The following is a 6276-nucleotide window of genomic DNA, read 5'->3' as shown; positions in this document are numbered from 1 at the left end:
TATCGTAATTGTGAACGAAACAGTGTAATTGAGCGTATTTAGATACAAGTGCGAATGTTAGGTTAGGTTGAGATATCAACCGTCGTAAAACCGCAATAAACAGTGTCACTTAGTGAGATGTTGTGTTTTTCAACATTACAAGTCGGGAACTACGATATCTAATGTGAAAGCGCTTGAAACCATCGTAATCTTGTAGAAAACATTGTAAAGTTGCGAGTAAAACGTTTTCTAACGATAGAAGTGCGAAGGTTAGCTTGAGTTATGTTAGTTTAGGCTATGTAGCGTCGTGAGACCACCAAAAAGGACGTCATCTAACGAGATAGTGTTGTTTTCTTGCATGTACGAAACTGCAATAGGTGAAATGTTGTGAAAGTACACAAAACGGCTTGAACAAGCCAGATACTGCGTGTTGTACCGTTACAAGTGCGAAACTGCTATAATGTGATATTCTTGTTAAAGTGCATGCAAGCATCGTGAAACCTTTAAGAACGATGTCATTTAGCGAGATACAGCGTTCTGTACTGCAATAAGTTGGTGAAAAACTGTGAGGTTATGCAAATATCGTAAAATTGAACGAAACAGTGTAATAGAGCGTTTTTCAATACAAGTACGAATGTTAAGTTAGGTTAAAATATGAACCGTCGTAAAACCGCATTAAACAATGTCACTTAGTGAGATGCAGTGTTTTTCACCATTAAAAGTCGGGAACGGCGATATCTAATGTGAAAGCGCTTCCAAACGTCGTTAGGTTAGGTTAGGTTAGGTTAGGTTACGTTAGGTTAGGTTGGGTTAGGTTTGGTTAGGTTAGGTTAGGTTAGGTTAGGTTAGGTTAGGTTAGAGTATGTTAGGTAAGGTTTGGTTAGGTTAGGTTAGGTTAGGTTGGGTTAGGTAAGGTTAGGTTAGGTTAAGATATGAACCGCGCTAAAACCGCATTAAACGATGTCACTTAGTGAGATGCTGTGTTTCTCACCATTACAAGTCGGGAACTGCGATATCTAATGTGAAAGCGCATGAAACCGTCGTAATCTTGTAGAAAACATTGTAAAGTAGCGAATAAAACGTTTTCTAACGATAGAAGTGCGAAGGTTCGGTTAGTTTGAGCTAGGTAGCGTCGTGAAACCACCAAAAACGATGTCATCTAACGAGATAGTGTTGTTTTATTGCGAGTACGAAACTGCGATAGGTGAAATATTGGGAAAGCACACAAAATGGCATGAACTAGCCAGATACTGCGTCTTGTGCCGTTACAAGTGCGAAACTGCTTTATTGTGATATTCTCGTTAAAGCGCATGCAAGTATCGTGAAACCTTAAAGAACGATGTCATTTAGCGAGATACAGCGTTCTGTACTGTAATAAGTTGGTGAGAAACTGTGAGGTCAAGCAAATATCGTAATTGTGAACGAAACAGTGTAATTGAGCGTATTTAGATACAAGTGCGAATGTTAGGTTAGGTTGAGATATCAACCGTCGTAAAACCGCAATAAACATTGTCACTTAGTGAGATGTTGTGTTTTTCAACATTACAAGTCGGGAACTACGATATCTAATGTGAAAGCGCTTGAAACCATCGTAATCTTGTAGAAAACATTGTAAAGTTGCGAGTAAAACGTTTTCTAACGATAGAAGTGCGAAGGTTAGCTTGAGTTATGTTAGTTTAGGCTATGTAGCGTCGTGAGACCACCAAAAAGGACGTCATCTAACGAGATAGTGTTGTTTTCTTGCATGTACGAAACTGCAATAGGTGAAATGTTGTGAAAGTACACAAAACGGCTTGAACAAGCCAGATACTGCGTGTTGTACCGTTACAAGTGCGAAACTGCTATAATGTGATATTCTTGTTAAAGTGCATGCAAGCATCGTGAAACCTTTAAGAACGATGTCATTTAGCGAGATACAGCGTTCTGTACTGCAATAAGTTGGTGAAAAACTGTGAGGTTATGCAAATATCGTAAAATTGAACGAAACAGTGTAATAGAGCGTTTTTCAATACAAGTACGAATGTTAAGTTAGGTTAAAATATGAACCGTCGTAAAACCGCATTAAACAATGTCACTTAGTGAGATGCAGTGTTTTTCACCATTAAAAGTCGGGAACTGCGATATCTAATGTGAAAGCGCATGAAACCGTCGTAATCTTGTAGAAAACATTGTAAAGTTGCGAGTAAAACGTTTTCTAACGATAGAAGTGCGAAGGTTAGGTTAGGTTAGGTTAGTTTAAGCTAGGTAGCGTCGTGAAACTACCAAAAACGACGTCATCTAACGAGATAGTGTTGTTTTATTGCGAGTATTAAACTGCGATAGGTGAAATGTTGTGAATGCACACAAAACGGCATGAACAAGCCAAATACTGCGTGTTCTACCGTTACAAGTGCGAAACTGCTATATTGTGATATTCTCGTTAAAGCGCATGCAAGCATCGTGAAACCTTAAAGAACAATGTCATTTAGCGAGATACAGCGTTCTGTACTGCAATAGGTTGGTGAAAAACTGTGAGGTTATGCAAATATCGTAATTGTGAACGAAACAGTGTAATAGAGCGTTTTTCAATATAAGTACGAATGTTAGGTTAGGTTAAGATATGAACCGTCGTAAAACCGCATTAAACAATGTCACTTAGTGAGATGCAGTGTTTTTCACCATTACAAGTCGGGAACAGCGATATCTAATGTGAAAGCGCTTGCAAACGTCGTTAGGTTAGGTTAGGTTAGGTTAGGTTAGGTTAGGTTAGGTTAGGTTACGTTAGGTTAAGGTATGAACCGTCGTAAAACCGCAATAAACAATGTCACTTAGTGAGATGCAGTGTTTTTCACCTTTACAAGTTGGGAACTGCGATATCTAATGTGAAAGCGCTTGAAACCGTCGTAATGTTGTAGAAAGCAATGTAAAGTAGCGAGTAAAACGTTTTCTAACGATAGAAGTGCGAAGGTTATGTTAGGTTGAGTTATGTTAGTTTAAGCTAGGTAGCGTCGTGAAACCACCAAAAACGACGTCATCTAACGAGATAGTGTTGTTTTATTGCGAGTACAAAACTGTGATAGGTAAAATGTTGTGAAAGCACACAAAACGGCATGAACAAGCCAAATACTGCGTGTTGTACCGTTACAAGTGCGAAACTGCTATGTTGTGACATTCTCGGTAAAGCGCATGCAAGTATCGTGAAACCTTAAAGAACGATGTCATTTAGCGAGATACAGCGTTGTGTACTGTAATAAGTTGGTGAGAAACTGTGAGGTCAAGCAAATATCGTAATTGTGAACGAAACAGTGTAATTGAGCGTCTTTAGATACAAGTGCGAATGTTAGGTTAGGTTGACAAATCAACTGTCGTAAAACCGCATTAAACAATGTCACTTAGTGAGATGTAGTGTTTTTCAACATTACAAGTCGGGAACTACGATATCTAATGTGAAAGCGCATGAAACCGTCGTAATCTTGTAGCAAACATTGTAAAGTGGCGAGTAAAACGTTTTCTAACGATAGAAGTGCGAAGGTTAGGTTAGGTTAGGTTAGTTTAAGCTAGGTAGCGTCGTGAAACTACCAAAAACGACGTCATGTAACGAGATAGTGTTGTTTTATTGCATTAAACTGCGATAGGTGAAATGTTGTGAAAGCACACAAAACGGCATGAACAAGCCAAATACTGCGTGTTCTACCGTTACAAGTGCGAAACTGCTATATTGTGATATTCTCGTTAAAGCGCATGCAAGCATCGTGAAACCTTAAAGAACAATGTCATTTAGCGAGATACAGCGTTCTGTACTGCAATAAGTTGGTGAAAAACTGTGAGGTTATGCAAATATCGTAATTGTGAACGAAACAGTGTAATAGAGCGTTTTTCAATACAAGTACGAATGTTAGGTTAGGTTAAGATATGAACCGTCGTAAAACCGCATTAAACAATGTCACTTAGTGAGATGCAGTGTTTTTCACCTTTACAAGTTGGGAACTGCGATATCTAATGTGAAAGCGCTTTAAACCGTCGTAATGTTGTAGAAAGCAATGTAAAGTAGCGAGTAAAACGTTTTCTAACGATAGAAGTGCGAAGGTTATGTTAGGTTGAGTTATGTTAGTTTAAGCTAGGTAGCGTCGTGAAACCACCAAAAACGACGTCATCTAACGAGATAGTGTTGTTTTATTGCGAGTACGAAACTGCGATAGGTAAAATGTTGTGAAAGCACACAAAACGGCATGAACAAGCCAAATACTGCGTGTTGTACCGTTACAAGTGCGAAACTGCTATGTTGTGACATTCTCGGTAAAGCGCATGCAAGTATCGTGAAACCTTAAAGAACGATGTCATTTAGCGAGATACAGCGTTCTGGACTGTAATAAGTTGGTGAGAAACTGTGAGGTCAAGCAAATATCGTAATTGTGAACGAAACAGTGTAATTGAGCGTCTTTAGGTACAAGTGCGAATGTTAGGTTAGGTTGACGTATCAAACGTCGTAAAACCGCATTAAACAATGTCACTTAGTGAGATGTAGTGTTTTTCAACATTACAAGTCGGGAACTACGATATCTAATGTGAAAGCGCATGAAACCGTCGTAATCTTGTAGAAAACATTGTAAAGTGGCGAGTAAAACGTTTTCTAACGATAGAAGTGCGAAGGTTAGGTTAGGTTAGGTTAGTTTAAGCTAGGTAGCGTCGTGAAACTACCAAAAACGACGTCATCTAACGAGATAGTGTTGTTTTATAGCGAGTATTAAACTGCGATAGGTGAAATGTTGTGAAAGCACACAAAACGGCATGAACAAGCCAAATACTGCGTGTTCTACCGTTACAAGTGCGAAACTGCTATATTGTGATATTCTCGTTAAAGCGCATGCAAGCATCGTGAAACCTTAAAGACCAATGTCATTTAGCGAGATACAGCGTTCTGTACTGCAATAAGTTGGTGAAAAACTGTGAGGATATGCAAATATCGTAATTGTGAACAAAACAGTGTAATAGAGCGTTTTTAGATACAAGTGCGAATGTTAGGTTAGGTTAAGATATGAACCGTCGTAAAACCGCATTAAACAATGTCAATTACTGAGATGCAGTGTTTTTCACCATTAAAAGTGGGGAACTGCGATATCTAATGTGAAAGCGCTTGCAATCGTCGTTAGGTTAGGTTAGGTTAGGTTAGGTTAGGTTTGGTTAGGTTAGGTTAGGTTAGGTTAGATTAGGTTAGGTTGGGTTGGGTTAGGTTAGGTTAGGTTAGGTTAGGTTGGGTTTGGTTAGGTTAGGTTAGGTTACGTTAGGTTAGGTTAGGCTAGGTTAGGTAAGGATAATTTGGTTAGGTTAGGTAAGGTTAGGTTAGGTTAGGTTAGGTTAGGTTGGCCTGGGTGTTGTTGGGTTGGGTTGGGTTAGGTTGGGTTAGGTTGGGTTAGGTTACGTTAGGTTAGGTTAGGTTAGGTTACGTTAGGTTATGTTAGGTTAGGTTAGGTTACGTTAGGTTAGGTTAGGTCAGGTAAGGTTAGGTTACGTTAGAATAGGTTAGGTTAGGTTACGTTAGGTTAGGTTAAGTTAGGTTAGGTTAGGTTAGCTTAGGTTAGGTTAGGTTGGGTTGGGTTGGGTTAGGTTGGGTTAGGTTAGGTTAGGTTAGGTTAGGTTGGGTTAGGTTAGTTTAGGTTAGGTTAGGTTAGGTTAGGTTAGGTTGGGTTGGGTTGGGTTAGGTTAGGTTAGGTTAGGTAAGGTTAGGTTAGGTTAGGTTACGTTAGGTTAAGGTATGAACCGTCGTAAAACCGCATTAAAAAATGTCACTTAGCGAGATGCAGTGTTTTTCACCTTTACAAGTTGGGAACTGTGATATCTAATGTGAAAGCGCTTGAAACGGTCGTAATGTTGTAGAAAGCAATGTAAAGTAGCGAGTAAAACGTTTTCTAACGATAGAAGTGCGAAGGTCATGTTAGGTTGAGTTATGTTAGTTTAAGCTAGGTAGCGTCGTGAAACTACCAAAAACAACGTCATCTAACGAGATAGTGTTGTTTTATTGCGAGTACGAAACTGCGATAGGTGAAATGTTGTGAAAGCACACAAAACGGCATGAACAAGCCAAATACTGCGTGTTGTACCGTTACAAGTGCGAGTTTGCTATGTTGTGATATTCTCGTTAAAGCGCATGCAAGCATCGTGAAACCTTAAAGAACGATGTCATTTAGCGAGATACAGCGTTCTGTACTGCAATAAGTTGGTGAAAAACTGTGAGGTTATGCAAATATCCTAATTGTGAACGAAACAGTGTAATAGAGCGTTTTTTAATACAAGTGCGAATGTTAGGTTAGGTTAAGATAT

The sequence above is a fragment of the Rhipicephalus microplus genome, unplaced genomic scaffold (assembly GCF_043290135.1).
Source record: "Rhipicephalus microplus isolate Deutch F79 unplaced genomic scaffold, USDA_Rmic scaffold_31, whole genome shotgun sequence".
Taxonomy (NCBI): domain Eukaryota; kingdom Metazoa; phylum Arthropoda; class Arachnida; order Ixodida; family Ixodidae; genus Rhipicephalus; species Rhipicephalus microplus.
Note: the sequence above shows the minus strand (reverse complement) of the source record.